The following is a 22,332-nucleotide window of genomic DNA, read 5'->3' as shown; positions in this document are numbered from 1 at the left end:
TTTCCAAATCCAGTCATTTCTATGAAAGTATCAAGGTGGTAAAAAGATATTGCTCTGATATGATCGGCCTTCAATTCTTTTCCATAACTAACATTGGATAAAGAATAATGCAGCACCATGCAATGTGTGCATATGCAAATATCCTTGAGTGTGGTATTGTTTTACAGTATCTCTTTGCTTAGGTGGGATACACTTGAAGGTAAGAGTGTGACAGAGGTTATTTAGATGCTCACTAATCCCCACCTTTCTTTCCAACCTCCCAGGGACAAGGGGAAAATTACATTTTTCCAGCCTCCTTGTATTGGTTAGGGTGATAAGGCTGGGTCTGTCCAGTGGAACTGGAAAAAATTGATGTTCACCACTTTTTACATCTAATCAAGTCACTCTTATAACACAGACTGGACTATTATTTTTCAGCCGAAACCTGTGAACAGAGAGATGGATGTGCCAGCCACCGTCCTTGAAGTGCTCTGATTCCCATGTGGACAGACACACTTCACCACTATGGACAGAACACAGCACCCAGGGCTGTAACCACCATGTGTGTGAAGAGCTATGGGACCCTGAGAGAGACATGACTTCTTTTTCCTTTCTCATCTAAGGACTGGAGAAGTAAAGAAAATAGACAGGAAAAAAAAAAACCCCACACATTTGTGGAAGAATTCAGCAGTTGAAAATGGAGAGGAAAGGTATTTCAGGCAGAGAAGTGGATGTGTAAAATGTAACGTAATGGTGGGTAGTTGCAGACAAAGCAAACCTAGGAGTGCTCATTATTGAACTATTTTCTCTTAGTTTCAAATTCATCTTTCTGAATTTTGCTCTATGAAGATGGAGTGGACAGTTTATTTCTCCTTTGTCAGCCACTTCCTGTTAGGTTTTGAAAATGGGACATGAGAGGGAAACGAGGAGGCAGGAAGGGCAGAGAAGGAATTGCCTCTCCTCAGTCCCTGTTGGAGGTACCCAGTAAGGACCCTTCATCATGATGGCACCATTTGACCGAAGTCCATATTTGCTTCAGAACCAGAGCCAGTCACACTGCAGGGCTGGCAGTCCTCAATGAGGAGTGCCCTCTCCTCTGGAGACCAAATCCCAGTCCTGCAGTGTCTCCTTTGTGTCTAGGTCGTGACAATCCCATCCTTTACCCTTTCCTCCCCAGCCCTGTGGGTGGTAGCGCCTTCCTGAAATTAGTATTGCTGCATAATGCCATGCTTCCTTTATGTTCTTTCAGTTTCCCAAAACCTGTGCAACCAATATTCAGTTCTGTCTGTTGAAATATCTAGTGTGGTCTTTGTTTCCCTGGCTAGATCCCAGGTGAAAGAGGGGTATGCCCAAAGCATCTGAAATGTCACCTCTCCTTCAAGAGGCAAAGGGTGAGGGCAGAGACAGCTTGAGGAAGTTGAAGGAGTATGGGCAAGCCAAAGCCACAATTAGCAAAGGAAATAGGCGACAGGTTCCATTTGGGGTTTAGGACTTGGGAGCAGATTCAGCTGGACTGACCTCTGTAAATACAACTGCAAACACAGAAACTGGAGGAACAAGAAGCCGACGGAAGTGCTGACGAACTTGGTAAAGTTGGAAACGTGTGCAGAGGAATGTCTGGTTTTAGGTGGTGGAGGTAATCATTGTCTTTGTCTCTGTTGTGATACTGTGGCTTCCAGTAGGGTCCCTAGAGGAGGGAACAACGACCAACAAGAGAAAAGGGAGTCAGGGAAGGGATAGGGTAGATGACAGAATCACTCAAGGCCAATTCATCATTAGGAGACGATTAAAAGGACAAGTTGGCAAATGCCTATATAGGGCTCTGCTACGAACCTGGGATAATGAATGGCTGAGGTTGACTCCATGGGACTTCTGAAAATTAATTCAGCTGTCAAGCAGGAGGCAAGATGATGTAAGCTGTAGAAGTGAAGTAATTTATGAGATTTTGGAGAGTTTTTAGCCGGATTTTTCAGTAATATCTGTAAGAAGGTCAAGGACAAAAACTCTATACATGTAATTTTTTAAATTAAATGGGTTCTTAAAAAGGCAGATGGGTATGGTTGTTATAAATCAGCTGAATAGAATATTGGCATGATGCAGGGTGTTGTTTGGGGCATAAATATACATTTACTGAAACCTACACTAAATTTTTACTAGATCTATAGCATGTGACTGTTACAGTTGAAACACTGCTCAGCAAGGAGCCCTTTCAAATTTCTATCACTGACTTTTTTTCCCCATTTTACAGAGTAGTTTCAATGCATAAGATACTGTGATTGCTCTATGGACATTGCATTCTAACAGAGATAGAAGGACACATTGGCTAAGTTGATACATTTTTAAACATTCAGTAAAGCAAATGTTATGAACAACAATGTTAAAAGACATATTACAAACCTAGGAAAATATTTTCAGTAAGAAAAATAGTCAATGGTGGTTAATTTTCAGGATAAGGGAATGAGATAATCAAGGAAGAGAAAGAGACATTTATTTTAAAATTCATACCTCTGTATTTCAGTGTTCAACATAAGCTTGTCCTACTTTTCCAATTTAAAGATATGAATAGGTAGTTTGAAAGAAATTGTAAAAAATGGGTGTAAAAATAGTGTCATGGTATTTCTAAGAAGACCGATTTTGCTTTGAGAACCAGAAACAGTTTTATGAAACAGGCAGCATTCAGTTTGTGTTTTGCAGAACGGATAAAGTTAGATTGTCAAGTATATGGCAAATTTAAAGTCTATGGTAAATACAAGTGCAGAAAGTGGATATTGTGATGAGCAAGGCTCATAAGACAGACAGATGTATGGCATTTAGATGAAATGGTTTGTGAGTGTAGAGTTAGCTCCGGCGGGCTCGGAGAGTCTGTTATAGAGCACAGACTGTGCAGGTCATTATTCTCAGATGGTATTGCTTAGCTCACAGTTTTACCTGTCCAAGTGAGAGCTATTGATGGAATAGACTAGGGTGTAATAGTAGATATATTTCAGAAGATTCAAGATGTGTATTTGCTGGTAGACCGAGTAGGCACTATCAAGAAAGAGGAGGATCAAGAATAACTCCAAATTATTTTGTTCAAAACAACTGGATAAAGGTTGATTCGATTTCTTACAAAGAGGATCACGGAGGGTGAAGTATGTTACCTGAGGGAAATCAGAGTCAATATTGGAGATGTTAAGCTTGAAGCAACTATTGGATAGTCAAGTACAGATGCTGCACGGGCTTTGGATTTAGGCTGGAATTCAAAGAAATTCAGAACTGGAGGGAGGATTTGAAAAACACCAGTTTATGTATCATATTGAAGATGTGGGAATGGGCAGGTTCATCTAGGGAGGGAAATTTTGTGGTTGGTGAGGTTCTTTGGCCATTAAAGAGCTGGAATTTACAGGCCGATATTGAAGTACAGGTGACCTCAGAGAAGAAGCAAATTTGAGAATATATTTTAAAGGGGAAAAATGTCATAATTTAGTAACAATAAAATAAGCTTGTAATGTATATGACACTGATGAAGTTGAGTGTCGGAGGGATTAAATAACTGGACCAAAGTCTTACAACCAGGCCTCAGATCCATATCTTTCTGACTCCAAATCTTAAGCATTTTTCACTACAGGCAGTAGACTGGTTGAAATTTCTCTACAGACAGAAGAAAGCAACAAGACAAAGGAAGACAAGGGTGGTTCCTGAAACAACACAAATGTAAAATCAAGACTAGGGGAGAAATTTAATCCACCCTCATGACTCCAATGGCCTAAAGCAAAAGAGTCATTGGTAAGTCCTATAGTGAAATGGGACAGGGCATTAAAGGCAAGGACATTTGAAATGCCATAGAAGCATCTAAGGTAATTTTCAGAGAGCCTCTTTCTAGATGCCTTCAAATTGTAATGAATAGTCCCTATGAATTCTTTGTTTTCAGAATTCTAAGAATCTCCTTTCATGCATCATGCTGGAAGTGAATTTGCTCAATTGCCAGGGAATACAGGCTATTTCAAACCCTTCATCTTTCCTTATGACATATACAAAAATCAATATGAATGAACAACAGTAGAAATAAAAACAAGTAGTTTAAAATTAGTTGCATATACAAGAATTGGCCCCAGATGGATTACACATGTCAATGCCAAAAACAGAGAATTCTAATTTCAGTTTGGACAAGTAGAAAGCAAAAACATAGAAGTGCTCATCCTTGCAGCAGAAAAACCTGATAGAGAGCAAATTAAAATTTTTCAAGAATCCATCTAATAACTGAGGTCATGGGACAAGTAGCCATTTCAAAACCTTGGAAAAGAAAGTTACCTGTAGGTAGATACAAGTGCCAAGCATAGGAATAGCAACTCTAAAATGAAGCAGGGAGAAAACAAAGACTAAAACAAATCTAAGGGGGGATTTTGATGAAAAGCAGGATTATTTAATATTTTTTTTAAAAAGTCTTCCCTCAAATAATAGCAGAAAAAAAATACAGTCACTTTACAGTATGGCAATCAGGTAACATTATGACTGAGCAATAGATATTATCTGTATCCAGATGTAATGTGTTGAGAACACAATGTCTCTTATGTAATATTCTGAATTGAAATGCATAACTGGAATCTGACCATGAGGTAATATCATACAGACCCCAAATGCAAAATACTCTGTCCTACAAAAATGCCAGTATCATGGTAGACTAAGAAGAATTAAAACATAAGTCCCCTAATAATTTTATTAAGTATACTTTTGTACTCTAGTATAGACAGGATAAAAAATTTAACTCAATCAATCCTTGAATTAGGGGAAAGAATGTAGATTGATAAAGTCTGAATTCTTGAAGTTGGATTGTATGAAGTATCTCCTGATATTTATGTTGCAATGTAACAAACCAATTTAAATATGTTAGAGGGAAAATTTAAGTGGAGACCTCCTTACTTGGCAGAATCTCTTTAGTTCCATTTTGTGTGTTGGTCAGTTAACAATAGTTTATGTATTTTTTTGTCCATTATCTTGTTTTTTTGCAAATGTAGGATGGGTACAGTTGGGAAAGCTGGGGTTAAAAAAAATCACATGGTAAATTCTCATTTCAACTTGCAGAAGAAAAGAAGATGGATATAGCACAAAACACTATGTACAATTTATGGAAGAGGTAAAGGTAATTTAATATTATTATGAAAAATACCTGTATAATGGAATCATTTGGGCTATTACAGCAGGTCTAGAAATATAAAATAATATGAAGAGAAAAGTGATCTATTGTTGCAACCTTACATTACAGAGATATTACTGGGTCCCAGCCAATCAATTTTGGTCTAGATAAATTTTAATAATGAATTAGAGATAATATAGGCATTAATCACAACATATAAATAACCATCACAAAAATTATTTAAATACTAGAAAGCAACTACAAAGTAAATTTATTCAATATAGGAAATTTCTGTGTATTTCTCTATGTTACTATGTAACTCAGTGATTTCTCATCTGAATTTCTAACTTCCTTCTTAACACATTTGCTTTAGGGTCCCTACTAAGAAAGTTATTTATCCAACCAAGGTACAGTTACAAAGAAACTAATTACCCTAAACTCTGTTACATTAATTTTTTTTTCTAACCTGATATTCTTTAGAAAATTTAGATGGATAACCTTTTATAAGGAATATTCATGCATTCAGGTATATATGGAAATGTTCTCACGTACGTGTTTATTTATACAATCTATTTGAAATGTACACAGTATTTATCAACATCAGCGTTTAAAATTCCCTGAGACTCACATCTGTTTTTCAGACCATGAGAATATTTTAGCAGAGTTCCTTCTTTTAGTCATCAGTTGATAGATTTAAAAACACAGCTTTGCCATTTGAGATGCTGATTACTTTACAGTAACCGGGGAGAAGAGTAGATTTGCCTGTGGTGATCAGAGATTACTGGCTTATTTCCAGATACACGTGCGTCAACAAGGAAGTCTGGGCAGGAGGGAAAGCCTGCTGGCATTTTCCTCCCTCCCTCAGAAGCAAAAAAGATTCCAGAATGCTGCAGGAGGTCCCACCGAGGTCTGGCTTCCCACGTTGTTATGGGAACTGTTTCTCACAATAGAAACCCAGAAGTGACAGTTTCTAAATCCAAAGACAGGCATATATGCTGCTTGCCAGCCAGGTAAAGAAATCTGCTTACTGTCTTATTTGCAACTGGAGATATTTGCAGAGGTGAGAGGGATGTATTTCCCTTGAAGGAAAGTGGAGTGCCAGTTGAAAGTCGAAGTGGTAGTATTTCTTTTCTACCTACACAAAACTGTGAATTAATTTATGACAATGGCATGGAGGTAAAGTACTGTCTATATTGCTCAGAAGGGCATCATGAATTTGGAGAAATTCTTGAGTGTCTGGAATATCTTTTTCTGAACTTCTTCTCTGCCCCGTTTTCCAGGTTTCTCTTTATCTGTAGAAGGTCTCTCCTGACCTTCTATTATTATGTTCATTTAATTTCTTCCTTTACTCCTGCCCTCCAAACCCAACTCTTTTTTTCCAGTTTTATTGAGATACAGTTGACATCTAGCACTCTGTAAGTTTAAGGTGTACAGCATAATAATTTGACATACATATACAATGAAATGATTACCACAGTGAGTTTAGTTAACATCCATGTCTCATATAGATACAAAACAAGGACAAAGAAAAAGAATGTATTATTTTCCTCATGATGAGAATTGTCAGGGTTTACTCTTTGAATAGTGTTCATATAGACCACACAGCAGTGTTAGCTATAGTCACCATGTCGTGCATTACATCCCTAGTACTGAGTTATATTATACCTGGAAGTCTGTGCCTTTGACAACCCACCTCCACCTGCCCGTCCACCTCCACCCACCTCTGATAACCACGCCTCTGATCTCTTTTCTTATGAGTTTGAAAACAACTCTTTTGCACAGCTGTTGACAACAGAAAGCAAACAAGATTTATTTATACATATTTATCTGTAAATTTTTTATCATATACCAGCTCAAATGACAACCTGCTCCTCTGTGACTCTCTCCTAATCAACTTCTTTATCTTATTTGGATGAAAATTTTCCTGATGTAACTTATTGTGCTCTCTACAGAGCATCCACGGAGCATCATGATTTTGTTTCTATCCAAATCTATTAAATAATAATGTTTGTAATTTAGAAAAGGATGGATTTGCTTTGTCAGGTCAGACAATAATGTTCAGTTCAGGGAATGCATGAAGAGAAATTGAATTCATTAATAAGCAAAGACTACCCCTGAAACAATAGCAATTTATAGCGCACTTCATATAGTACTAGAGGATGAGTGGGCTGTTTCTACTGATTTGGTGTTATCTATTCATGCTTTTTCTATAATGCAACTCACGATTAGAATGTGTGCCATAAAATACCCAAATCTGATAGTTTTTCAACTCAGCCCAAGGGAACAAATAGTTTTTATCTACAACACTTTCTGTGTCTACATCCTCTCCTCTTATCTGCTGCCAAAAATGTATGAGCCTTCTTTACAGTTAAAACTATTGAAGGGCACCCCTATGTTTATTGCAGCACTATTTACAATAGCCAAGATATGGAAGCAACCTCAGTGTCCATCTGTAGATGAATGGATAAAGAAGATGTAGTACATATACACAATGGAATACTATTCAGCCATAAGAAAGAAACAAATCCTACCATTTGCAACAACATGGAGGGAGCTGGAGGACATTATGCTCAGTGAAATAAGCCAGGCGGAGAAAGACAAGTGTCAAATTATTTTCCTCTTTTGTGGAGTATAACAACGAAGCAAAATTGAAGGAACAAAATAGCAGCAGACTCACAGACTCCAAGAAGGGACCAGTGGTTAAGAAAGGGGAGGAGTGTGGGAGGGCAGGTGGGGAGGGAGGAAGAAGGGGATTGAAGGGTATTATGTTTAGTACACATGGTGTGGGGGATCACGGGAAGAACAGTGTAGCACAGAGAAGGCACATAGTGGATCTGTGGCATCTTACTACACTGATGGACAGTGACTGCATTGGGGTATGAGTGGGGACTTGAGAATATGGGTAAATGTAGTAACCATATTGTTTTTCATGTGAAACCTTCATAAGAGTGTATATTGATAATACCTTAATAAAAAACTTAAAAATAAATAAAGTAAAACTATTGAAGGGTACCATGAGCAGTCCTGAGCCCAGCTTATTTCCTCTGCTACTATTAATTCCTACATTTATTTACTCAGAACTTACTTAATGAGCTTTTACTCATTAAATATATCAGACACTGAAAAAGACACTGAAAATATGGCAATGAACACCTCTATCTTTCATGAAGTTTGCTTTCTGATGGGCCAAGACATCAAATAAACAAGGAAACAAATATTGATATGAGTTCCTAGAAGTGATTTCTGCACTGCTATCAAGGAAATAAAACAGGCAATGTAAGAGAAAAGGAGAATAGGGTTAGCTACTTTAGCTATAGATGTCAGGAAAAGTCTCTCTAAGTTTGTTTTGGCTTCTGAGTAGGAAATTGTAAAGAAGAACAGCCAGGAACAGAACTCGCAGGGCCTACTGCAGTCATCCAAGCGACAGATCTTGGCGGTATGATCAGGAGAGCAGAAGTGCCAGTGAGAAGTAGTCAGGATCTGGACGTATGTCTATCAAAGAGGCAACAGGTATTTTCTCACTGGTTCAATGTGGAAGAGAAAGAACTCAAGGGAAATGTCAAGTTATTTTTTCTTTGCCAGAGAAGCTGGTATAATGGGATGGAGAAGACTGTGAGAGAACCAAGTTGGGAGGTTGGGTGTATGTATAAATCAAGAGTTCTTACTTGGACCTGCAAGTTGGAGATGCCTGTTTGAGAAATGGGTAGGTTTGAGGTGCAGGTAAAGGTGGGTAACTACTGAAATGGGTAGACTGAGGATAATGAAGGGTAGAAAAGACTACACCCAGATTTCTGCCTAGTGAGATAGAGAAAGGAGGGTGCCTCTCACTAAACTGATAGGACACAGCTGGAAAAGGAAGTCTGGGCCAAAGGCAAATGGGAGCAGCTCCACTGGGAACTTTATGGGGTTGAAAAAGTGTGATTTTCATAAGTTCAAAGGCCAGTTAGTTATGGATCTGAAAACCCAAACAATGTCAAGCCTGGAAATAACAGAGCTGGGTACCAGTAACATGTAGGCGGCTCCGACCATCATGGGAGTGGCTGGCAGCCTCACTCACCCTCTTATATCTCTCCTTGCTTTTATTGCCAAATTCCCTAAAAGTGTTGTACATACTCAGTTTGCACTTCCTAACGTCCACTTGTTCATCCATCCACCATAGGAGTGGGGGCCTGAGTAATATCCCTTCACTTGGCAAGATGCATCTTTACCACAACGGCCATGATGCTGATGAGCACAGCGGATGATTGCCAGTCCTCCCAGTGACATCTCAGCTTGTTGTACCTCTGATGGCTCCCTTTGATTTTCATGACACAACATTCTTCCCAATTCTTCTCCTATTTCTCTTACTGTACTTTCCACGATCTCTTTTGCAAGTTCATCTATCTCTACATAGTCTTTAAGGTTTGGGCTCTCTCACCATGTGCTTCTCATCTCAATCTATTCTTTGCCGCTAAAGGATGTTATCTAAGTCCATGGCTTCAATTATTAGGGCTTCAAACGCCAATGGCTTACAGTGTTATATTTCTATCCAGAGAGTACTTCTTATCTTTTAATCCATCTATCTAACTATCCTCCCTTCATGCCCATTGAATGACCCAAAGACTCTCAAATTTAACATATTCAAAACCATTTTCAGTGTTGCCTAGTTCAATGAGTGACACTGCCATGTATTAAGCTTGGTAAGAGTACAATTACTTCTGAATTCTCCACCCCTTACCTCCAGAACTACCCAATCCATTACCCAATTATTTCCATTTCACCTGCAAAATTTGTTTGAGTTGAGGTACTTTTTCCTTATGTCTGCTACCATCTCCAAGCTGCCATCCTCTCTTTCCTGCAATATTCACCTCCTACAGACATTTATTCCTACAGCAGACCAAATAATCTTCTCAAGGGACAAATCTGATTCTCTTAAACACCTACTTGACATTATTGAAAGGTTTCCCATGACTCTAAAGTAAAAATACAAAATTCTCAAGAGGGCACTACAGGGTGTGGCCACTGCTTATTTTCTAGTGCATCCCACACTTACCTCCTCCTCATTCTCTCTCATCTTTTGGCTTTGGCTAAATGCCTTCTCTTGTGATCTGAATACTAGCTACTGTGTTGTACAGTCATTTATAAAAGGGCTTGGAGGTACGCAAGTGGGGGGAAAGGGTCATTAATTTCAGCCCACCCAGAAAGGTATTAACTATACCCCCATCCTTCTGGCTAGATGATAATTAAGTCATCTCTTTTGTGCCTCCCAGAGGAGGCATATATACTTCATTAACTTATAACATAGTTAATGTAGTGCAATGGCAGTGAGGAGACAGACCTCATGGCTCTCTTTCTGAACCTCTTAATAGGCGGTTCTTCTTACCACCATTGGGATTGGGATTGGGATTCTCATCCATCTTTTCCTAACCCTCCGTCTCATCCACTCTAGTTTCCTCCTATCCATCCTTTAGATCTGAAGCAATTCAAGTTACCTGTGCATCAGGAAAGGCTTTCTTAGAATTTCCCACCCCCAATTTACATTATATTTATTCATTACTTCTTCTTATAGAGCCATTTCCCTATATGTTTTGGTACTCATTTTGTTTTACCTTCAGATGTCTTTAGATGTCCATCACCATGTTTTCTTGATGATGGTCTATCTGCCCTGCTAGAGGGTAGAATCCATAGTATCAGAGAAGTTATATGCTCGTTGTTGAATGCTGAGCATCGACCTCAATATTTAGCACATTGTTTGTAGTGGTTCAATATCTATTGAATAAATGAAGGGATCCTGGATTAAGTGCTTTGAAAAATAAAATGGAATTCTCTCACTATCAATAAATAAGTGTTTTCTGGACTTACTATATTATTCCATAAAATAGTTCTCATGAGAGGAAATTAATTTTTGAGAATGAGATGTTTATACTGATTTTCAGAAATTTACGTGGTATCTTCCAGCTTCCCTGGCAGCTGCTCTATAAGGCCTGTAAAAGTCAGCTGAATAGCAGCAAAAAATTCAACAAAATCTGATCCAATTGCCTCTTTCCTGACTCTCTAAGTCATAGCTACTTGGCCTAACTGTCTCTCTAATCTTTCACTTTAGATCTGCTCATAATATTTCCGCTACTACCTTTTAGGTCTTAAAAATCTCTGTTCCTGGCCTCAGGGTCTCATCCAGGTGAACTGTATGGGCTTCAGGAGTGGGAGAACAGAAAGATTTTCTTATTTTATAATATTTAAAAGGGGCTTTGGCACAGGCCTTCTCCTAACTAAGTGAATAAATATAGTAGTGGAGTATCCTAGAAAACAGTTATGAAATACCCATCTTTAGGTCTTGATCTTCAAAAAGTGCTCAATGAACATTTTTTAATCAAGTGATACTATAGTCAATATATGGTAAAGGAGCCATGAGTTGACAATGGGGAAAGATAATCTCTTTAATAAATGATGTTGGGAGAACTGGGCAGCTACATGCAAGAGAATGAAACTGGATTACTGTCTAACTCCATTCACAAAAGTCAACTCCAAATTGCTTAAAGACCTAAATATAAGACATGAAACCATAAAACTCTTATAAAAAAAACATAGGCAAAAATCTCTTGAATGTAGGCATGAGCAATTTTTTTCTAGACATGTCTTCCCGGGCAAGGGAAACAAAAGCAAAGATGAACAAGTGGGATTACATAAAACTAAAAAGTTTCTGTATAGCAAAGGACACCATCAACAAAACAAAAAGGCAGCCTGCTGCATGGGAGGATATATTCATAAGTGATATACCTGATAAGGGGTTTAACACCTGAAATATATGAAGAACTCATATGATGCAACACCAAAAAACAAATAACCCAATTAAAAAATAAGCAGAGGACGTGAATAAACATTTTTCCAAAGAGGAAATACAGATCATCAGCAGGCACACGGAAACGTGTTGTGTATCACTAATCTCAGGGAAATGTAGATCAAACCACAATGAGATATCACCTCACATCAGTTAGGATGGCCACCATCCAAAAGACAAGAGACAACAAGTGTTAATGAGGATGAGGTAAAAAGGGGAACCCTCCCACACTGTTGGGGGGAATGTAATTTGGTATAACCACTATGAACAGCAATATGGAGGTTCCTCAAAAACTAAAAATGGAAATATCAAATGACCCAGTTTCTACATTTCTAGGAATTTACCTCCCAAAAAACAAATAATTTGATTTAAAAAGGTATACACACCGCTATGTTTATTGTCACATTTTTTACAATAGCCAAGATACGAAAGCAAAGTGTCCATCAAGGGATGAATGGATAAAGAAGATGTGGTACATATCCACAATGGAATATTATTCAGCCATAAAAAAACAAAGAAATCCTGTCATTTCTGACAATGAGGATGGACCTAGAGGGTATTATGCTCAGTGAAAGAAAGCACCCAGAGAAAGGCAAAGACCATATGGTTTCACTTACATGTGGAATCTAAAAACAAAACAAAACAAAATGTATAAAACAGCAGTAGACTCATACCCTGAGAAGTGACTGGTTGTTACAATGGGGAAGAGTTTGGAGTAGACGGGTGAGGGGGATAAAGAGGCACAAAATCTCAAACATAGTATAAATTGATCCTGGGGGTGGAAGCGCAGCATGGAGAATATAGTCAATGATTCTGTAACCTCTTTCTATTTTGACAGATAGTAACTGCACTAGTTAGGATGAGGATTTAATAATGTGTGTAACAGTTGAATCACTGTTTTGTATACTTGAAACTTGAATGTTTTGTATATAATATGCATATCAACTGTACTTCAATAAAAAATTAAAAAAATTAAAAGATACGTAGAGAAAGCACTTTGTTTTGCCACATTTGAATAAACTTCAAAAATCCAATAATGAGAAAAAAGAGCTAATGAATCATAGGAGGCACTTTGTGGGCGTACAAAGAAAGAAACACCATGAAGAATGAAAAAGAATGCATGTGTACCTCTAAAGGAGAGGAATATGCTATTTATCGAAAGCATAGTATATTCTTTCCCTGCGGGTTTTTTTGTTTTGTTTTGTTTTGTGTGTGTGTGCTCAGCAAGTTCTGATTAAATAGGTACTGTTATCATTTTTATGTGTGGAAACTGAAGTTGAAAGAGATTAAGTACCTCATCCAAGTAGCACACAGAGTTAGCAAGTGGAAACTGAACCCGGTGCTCCTAACCACTACATCGCGATGCCACTCGAGAGAGAGAGAATGGAGAGAGTGTGAAGGCGGCCGCCTTGTAACCATGACTTACTTCCAGAAAAGGCAGAGGAATATAATTGAATGCCACTGAATTTAGAGTCGGAAAAAATGGGTGTGAGTCTTCACTCTAATCCTCATTAGCTTTGAAGTAATCACTTAGGCTTGGAAGGTCACTCTCCTCAAATGTAAAGTAGGGCTAATAGTGTCCTTATTTCAAGATTGTAGTGTGGATTACCACAAGACCTAATGACATCACATAATATCTGTGACATCACCAAATCTTACTGTTATTACTTTGTGAACCACAAAAGCATGATTAAGGAGATAATAATATTAAATGTTACATAGGTATATAGACCTGCATATATATATATATATACATATTGAAAGAACAAAATGCTGCATTAAACCCAAATATCATGATTAGACATGGCAGAGTTCTTTCCTTGCCCAAAGAGAAATTTCCTAGCCATTTGACCATCTGTGAAATTTTAAAAGTACAACTTCAAAAATCCAGTCTTTTGTTCCCACAGCCCACTCCCTCTGCCTGAAGTGGACAGGCAGGCTGACTGCTTGCACAGTCTTGCAACAGGCGGCTCAGTTTGGCTATGGGAAAGCTGCCTGCAAAAATATTTAGGGAAAAAAACATTAGATCCGACCTCGAAAAGTAATGCTAACTTAAGTTGTTGAGATGTGAGTGGGAAAAGCCCTCGTCTACATAAGACAGGATCCAGTTACCTTACTTACTAACACAGTTGTAAATCTGAATAAAATTAAAAAGAGATCAAACCTTGTAGAAAATGCTTTGGCTAAATGCCCTCTCTTGTGATCTGAATACCAACTACTGCGTTGTATAGTCGTTTATAAAAAGGCTTGGAGGTAGGCAATGGTAGGGGAAAGGGGTCATTAATTTCAGCCCACCCAGAAAGGTGTTAACTATGCCCCATCCTTCTGGCTAGATGATAATTAAGCTGCCGCTTTTGTGCCTCCCCAGAGGAGGCATATATACTGTATTACCCTACAGCACAGTGCGATGCAATTGCAGTGAATCAAATCTTGTTTATCCTAAGGATGGGGCAGGCTCACACAACTAGGCGTTTCATTTTTAATTGGGGTTCACAGCACAGTGAACACCCTCTTGGCTGAAAAGTCCTGGAGTTCTGGGGCACATTTGGTTAACTCCCTCTCCACCAAGGACGACCGCCTCTCAGGGATTGCTGAGCACCATCCATAAAACCAGTTCCTCTCACAAAAGGCTTAGCATGCTTTCATTGGACAGGAATTATTTCTGTTTTTTCTGAAAAGCTTATGGTATTGGCAGGAGATACCTTCAGGTATTTTGTAATTTGGGATCATAAATCAATTGCTAAACTCTAAGTCTTTGTTGAGTATTTTCACATTCATGTTGTGCACTATGATCCTGCACCTGGAGACGTTTAAATGAGTGGTCCAGTGAAATGGGTCAGTTAATTGGAAAGCAAAGGGTAGTTTCTTCCCACACAGATGAGCTAGGAGAACATGAACGCTGCCCTGGTGACCTCTGAGCAATGGTTTTGGGGGAAAAGAGAAAGTGTGCCATAGATTTCGTTTAATTTTGACTGAAGCCACAGTGTGGCATTTTGGTAGTTGCCAGGTAGTTTACAGGCTGGGAGCTGACGGCTGCTGTTTACTTTGATCCTAAGAATAATGAAATGTAGGCGTTAGGACCCTAGCAGTACCAGGGTTAGAGAGACTTCTTTGTAGTCATGTAGGGTGTCCCTTGATACATTGAGGGCTGCGGTGCCCCTTCACGGAGTGGCTCCTGGGTGATGTCCTGGGGTGGAAAGGTCATGTGCTTTGAAATCAGATCTGATTCAGTTAACTTCTCTGAGACTTAGTTTTATCATTTGATAAAAATGAAAGTAGAATATAAATTTTACCAGCTTACAGAGACAACTGAAATAAATAATGAATAGAAAGTGTCTGGCAACTGGCAGGCACTTAGTTCATATCATGTTTTTTCATACTCCTCTTTTCATGAACATATACACCTGACCCCTTACTTGTCTGCAAGTATTTTGAAAGCAGGGTTGTGACAGATTCATCTCTGATGGCCCCAATAAGGAATCTATGAGTGTTTCTTGAATTAATGCTGGCATTTCAAGTGGGATCGTAATAGTGTTTCACTGCGAACAAGAAATGGCCAAGATGCATCATATCCTTTGAATAATAGTCCAAGCCCAATGTACAGGTGGCCATTCATTATCAAAGAAGGATATAATGAACCTGCTTCAAAGCTTAGAGGGTTAAGTGGCCAGCTGAAAGAGGAATGAGGACTATTATGGGCAATTGGCTGGGAATCCGAGGATTTGGGTGGGGCCAAACAGATGACTGGTTGCTCTCTTGAGGAAAAATGCGGAGAAAATTTTTGGAAGCTAAGGCAAAATGAAATGATGCTCACATGAACCACAGAGGGAGCAGTGCATGTAATGTACTGTTCTACATCTCAAAGAGATGATCACAAAATTCCCAAAGAAGAGTGGATTGACTGGCAAGAAACAGTCCATCAATGTTTCAAACCAGGTTCAGTGAGTGTGTCTTCAGGAATGGCTCAGCCATATCTTGGGGGTCTGCCAGCAACACTGAAGTGGATGGGCTCAGAGCCCTCACCCCACACACCTACCCTGCCCCTCTTCAATCAGATCAGCATGTGTCTCATTTTGTATTCCTCAAAACTGGCATTTTATATCAGTTGGCATTAGGAAAAAAAACAATAATTTTATAGAACACAGACATTCAAAATGACTGGAAATGAATAAAGGAATTTAAACCTCTGCTGCAAAGATGATAAGGTTTCGATTCACAGCCCAGCATTTTTAAAAATTAAACTCTTGAATCTACCTGGCTGATTTCAAAATACATACATTTGAGCCAAACATCAACAACCACAAAACCTCTTAGGAAAGAAGACTAAGAAAGCTAATTCAAATCTTTGGGCCGGGGCTGCTTTGGGTAATGTGCTACCTGACACTGTGCATTAATATTTCAGATGCTAGAGAGGAAGGAACTTGCCTGTCACACAGCAAGACAGCAACCCAATGTCGGCCAGTCCTGTGCTCAGAGAAAGGGCATGCCAGGAAGAGGGGAAAAGAGACTGCCCTAAGGGCAAGCTCAACATTTAATTGGCACCAAACAAAAGAAGAATATATAGAGATCAAAGCAGAATTTAGAAGAAATTAACAGAGATGAATGTAAAGGATAACTTCTGTTATTAGAAATAACATGCAATCAGCCTGCTTCTCAGAGAGTAGACATATATAAGTCTCAACAGCAATATTGTGACTTATTTCTTTGAGAATTTATATGAGAACAACTTCTGCAGTTGTAATAAAGTAAAGCAACAGTAAAACATAAAGACGATGAATATGCAGAATAAGAATTAGAATAAATGTAAAGACATTGAAACCTCTCTGCTTCATTCAGTGTTAGGGTCTCTGCAAGTCCTACCCACATATCTAACTCTAACAAAATTTCCGTCATAATAGAAATTAGTCATGGGGATGAAAGCACAACATAAAGGATATAGTGAATACTTCCGTGACATAATTCTATGTTGACAGATAGTAACTATACTAATTAGAGTGAGCACTTAATAATGTAGCTAACTGTCGAATCACTATGCTGTATACTTGAAACCCCTATTGAATATCAGCTATACTTCAATAAAAAATATATCACAGAATGTACAATTAAAACTGAGTCTAATACTCCCTTTGGATAAACAGGGAAAAAAATGTGTTTATCTTCCCTAACCTAGATAGTGAATGTGGTTTTGCTCAGCTCAGATACAGCCTGTGTCTGCAGGGCAAGTTTGAGCTAAACCTGGGCCAGAGAGAAAAAATACCTTTGAAAGGCCCCCACCAGTAAGATGGCGAACTTCCGGCTTCTCTTTAGGGTCCTTGGTTCCCGCCTGTGCCACCTGAAGCCCAATCACCTCTCGCCCCCCTCCCAATCCCAGCACCTAGCCAATAGCCACCAGCCCCATAGAAGTAACACCACAATCACCCCATGCCCCTTCCTATATAACCCAGCACCTTTCCCTAATAAAGTGGATTTCTCCAGTGAATTGCTGCTGTGTGTCACTCCTTTCCTTTCAACCTTCATCTTTCTTAGGATCATTTTTTTCTTAATTACAACAGTAGGCTTTATATCTAGCCCTATATTCTGTAGCAATAGTATTGTACATTGAATGTAATAGCTTTTCAAAATGTTTTTTAAAATACACATACCATAAAATTTACTAATTTAACATTTCATGAGTGGATAGTTCAGTGGCATTAAGTACATTCACAAATTGTACCACCTTTACCTCCACCCATGTGGTCTGCACACACATACACCACCCATTTCCACCCATCCATCTCTTTTCATCTTGCAAAAACTCATGCAAAACTGAACTCAGCACTCATTAACCATTAACTCTCTATTCCTCTCTCCCCACTCTACCCTATAACCAACTCTGCTTTCTGTCTCTATGAATTTGACTGTCTAGGACCTTTTGTAAGTGGAATAACACAGATTTTGTCCTTTTATGTCTGGCTTATTTCATTTAGTATAATGTCTTAAGATTCATCCATGTAATAGCAGGCGTCAGAATTTCCTTCCTTTTTAAGGTTGAATAATGTCTTATTGTATGCAGATAACACATTTTGATTATCCGTTCATTGACTGATGGAGGTTAGATCTTCAGTCACATTCTTTGAATGAATGGAGGGATGAATGAATGAAGAAATGAGTGAAGAAATTAATGATCAAGTGAACAAGTGAAGTGGAAAAAACTTGTGCTTTGGAGGAAAATAGAGCCAGGTGGAGGCCTGATCTAGCGTTGCCAGCCCTGTACCTTCTTGAATCTCATTTCCTCGTCTGTAAAGATTCATTGAGAAATCTAATCAGCAACATAGTGGGCCCTTGGAAAAGTTAGTCACCCTCCCTCCCTCTGCCAGGCACCAGGCCAGAAGGGGTGGTCATCCTCCCCTCAGCCACACACCACGGCCATGTTGATCTCACTCTCTGCAGCAGAGAAGAAAACAACCGTAAGTTACAGCAAGCACTTAGACCTCTCTTCCAACACTTTCACACACCCTGAGAACAGAAGCATCCTGGGAACCATTTGCATCAAAAGAGAATTTCACTCATCAAACCCATGCACACCAGGAGTTGCTTGTTACTTGGCAACACAGTGTTTGCGGAAGGGTGTCCTCAGGGGAGCACACCTGAACCTCCTGCACTTTTGTCTCCATGGCAATCATTGCAACCTCGTGTCTCACTACAGAAAAGTCCAGGAGACCATTTCAAGTTTATATAGCACACCTTCCTTACGCAGGGAGCCCTCTACTACCCTGTTTCTTAGGATGTGCATCTGTCCAGACCTTAAGGGTATTATGTGTCTGGGCAGACATTCTCTGTGAAGCCAAAGTCTGCGCGCATTAGAACAATCACACAGGATGTGTTTCCCTCAAGGCCCAGGAGTGCTCCAGCCATCCAAGAGAGGCCAAAGGAGGCGCCACTGCCAGCGAGGCAAGGTGGACGCTGGCTCCAAGTGCGGGGAACAAGTCAAGTATTTGCGTTCACTTTCCAGCAGCCTGGATGCCTCTGGGAAAGGCAAAAGGGACAGCTACCTCAGTTTCCAAATATGTCAAACAGAGTACAGGCCTTTTGTGCATTAAGTGTCCCGCTGTACGCAGATGAAAGACTCCAGAGAGTGGCCATATTTCTTTTTATTATTGCTTTGTCACCAGTGATCACCAAAGCCCTCAAGTGCCTGATGCTGTTGCCAGGAAGCAGTGGTTCTCAGGCTCTGCTTGAAAGGGGTCTACAGTACACGAGTCGTTAACCCTGGCCCTGCCGAGCGGCCCAGTGAGCTCACACACACAGAAACATCTTCTCCGCGTGGGCAAGCCACGATGAGCAGCTATTTGTGCGCGCCCATACTGCACAAGAGGTCAGCTCCACCTAAAAATCAAAGCCTGGCAGGTATCCTAGGTGAAAACCCCATGCAGAAAATAAAACAGGAGCTACAAAACTGATCTCTGTTTGCAGACAGTTTTAAAAACTGGCCCCATCTTTTGAAGAGGCCTGTTAATGGGGCTCTTTTGCAAATTACCACTCATTTGGGCAGTGACCAAACCGATCACCGTCATCTTGCTCCCGTTACACTTGGGAAGTAGAGTGCTTGAAATTCAGCATTGTTCATTCGTGCCGCATGTGCTGGGGCCCCGGCACTTTGATTTTCTTTCAGCTTCTAAATGTCCAGCTGTCCCCAAGACCAAATAGCTATCTTTTATTTTTTTAAACCTAGGTAATGCCTAAGATACAAAAATCACTAACACTCCCTACCACACACGTGCACACACGCACACACACACACACACACACACCACTAGATTATTGCATTTACCTCTGCTCTAACTAACCAGCATTGACTAAGGTGACAATAAATTTTATTTTCCCTGTCTACTAAAAATTAAATAAATAAAGAGAAACAGAACTATAAAGGGGATGTGCACGAATGATCAAACCAGAGAACGAATTTGCTCTGCTTAAGCCAGATGACAACTTGAGTTTTATAGATTGGAGTGTGGAAGATTTATATATATATATTTTTCCTTTTGGATTTCACAACTTAATGTTAAACCTGAAATATTCAGTTATTTGGGGGTGGATGATTTTCAGCAAAAGGGTTTATAATTTGGTAATTGAAGAAATAAGAGGTGCCTTCCCAACATGGCATTAAAACTCTCTAATAAAATAGGGAAAATGAAGGTCTAAGATGACAGTCTTTATCAAAGTGTTTATAGAGACATTATATGTTCCCGTAATTGTTTAGGCCAGTGAATTAATGAATCCTCTCTGTAAGTCTCCATTTGAAATGATTTCGATGGTGTCTGCTGCTCGGCTGCTTTGGAAAAGCCTGTTGTCTGCAGCTCCGGAGAAGGGCCTTGAACCCTGCCATTCAATCCCTTTCAGCCCATCAGCTGAGTCTAATTGCCAGAAAGCACACGAGACCCCTGAGTCTGCTCGTTCCCCCACCTCCTTTGAGGTTTGGAGGCATGAAAAGCAAAAGAGAAAAAAAGATCTCTTTTGATCTTCTGTTTCTTTCTCTCTCCCTCTCCCTCTCTCCTCCTTTTTTTTGTCTGCCCACTCCTACTCTGAGAATGACACATTTCTTTATAAGGCTTCTTCTCCTTCTTATAAGGACAATAATTAATAAGGCCTTTATAAAATGAGGCTTGAATTGGTGTCACCTCAGGGGTGGTCTGGGGCTCTGAAGTGAAACCTCGGTGGGCCCCGGCCTTGTCTGGCCTCTGCACAGGTCAGGTTTAAATACCCTGACCCCAATTTTCAGTCTCTTTCCCTAATGAGGCGATTCGCACAAGGATACAAAATTATACGAGGAGGGGAAGAAGACAAAGGAGCAAAGGTGTAGCTGACACCACGCTAGCCACATTTTATTATTATCTTTGTGCCTGTGACATCACAGCTGTGTGCATCCATACAGCAACGCGCTCTCTCTCTCGGTTCCCATGGTGAGCTTCATGGAATGATCCACAGACCCCCGGGAGCTGCCTGCTGCCTGACAAGCTCCGAAAGGAGTGGCCCGCTGGAGCGAGTGACCAGTTTCCAGTGCCTTCTCCGGCTATAGGACATTGCCAGGAGGGCTTTCTGAATTTCTGCACCACCGGTTTCTGTCAATCGCTTGGACAAAAACGCATTATTTGCACCCATATAATTTTACAGGCTTATCATGTTGACATCAAGAGTTTAAAACATTGTCCTGCATCCTGCATGTGTTATCTGTCCCAAATCTGGCTAAAAGAAGGCTGCCTTTAAATGGAGTAGGATGGGAACACAGCCTCTTGCCGAAGTGTCTTAAGAGGCTTTTAAAATAACTGAGTAACCGTAGTAAATTACATGTGTACTTTGTCCCAGAGTTACTAACAATAGGGTAGATGATCTCTCTGTATCCTATTTGACTCAAAACATTTTTTCACTAATAAAGTGATAATGACAGAGGGAAAGAAAGAAAGATAGGAAATTGGGAGTTGGAGTAAGAAAAAGAAAGATAAGTTTTTTTCTCCTTTCAGATTAGGCTTCTTGTTGCATCTGATACAATTTTTTCAGTTTTGAGGGATTCTCTAGCCAGAAAAAAATAAATAGAAAGAAACCTACATTAAGAGAGTCTGATGGAAATCCAGTCTACAAAGTCCAAATGCTAATACTGATTCCAGAAAAAAGTGTTGTAAAATAATTATTATAAATCCAGTCCTACAAAATGAAATGAAATGAGATATTTTCCTTTTAAAATGTTTTTCCTATTTGTTACATGGGTAGATCTCTTTCATTTCTGCTCCTAAAGAATGGTATTAGATACTTGCAGATGTATTGCAGCAAAATAATCACCATCCCAAAAGACTTGCTACACATTGACTTTGTGTAAATATGGGTAATTAAATAAGACCACTGTCTCTGAATAATGAAGGAGAGAAAATACACTGTAATAGTAGACTTTCTTATGACACAGCTGATCCTTAATAGCCTTTATCTAACAGAAGTGCAGGCTGTCAGTGCACTCTGGTTAAATTGCTTTCATCTCAGAATTTTGTTCATTGGTACCACAATGGTCTAGGAATTGTTTTGAGATTCGGGCAAAAAAAAAAAAAATGTCAGTGAACTAAAGGATAAGAATCCTCTAAGAAAAAGGAATATAAAATGGTAATAAAAAGAGGTAGGAAGGAAAGGTCCCAGCCTTTCAGGCCCATGGCAAGAGTTATAATCTTGGCCCTCTTGTGTAGAGGCAGGTCACGTGCAAAGTTCTGGCCAATGAGCTGTGAGCAAAGTAATGCGTTACTTCTGTACCAAGCACGTCATTGTCAGAGCACAATCCGTTTGGACAGATTTTTCCTCCGGTGTGATGCCTGGTCATGGTTAAGGTAGTAGTAATGCTCAGTCAATCTGAGTCTCCTAAGACCATCTGTGCCACAACACAGGGACCTTATTTGTCCGAGCCATT

The sequence above is a fragment of the Manis javanica genome, chromosome 18 (assembly GCF_040802235.1).
Source record: "Manis javanica isolate MJ-LG chromosome 18, MJ_LKY, whole genome shotgun sequence".
NCBI classification, from domain to species: Eukaryota; Metazoa; Chordata; class Mammalia; order Pholidota; family Manidae; genus Manis; species Manis javanica.
The sequence above is the reverse complement of the archived record's forward strand: the minus strand, read 5'-3'. Positions refer to the sequence as shown.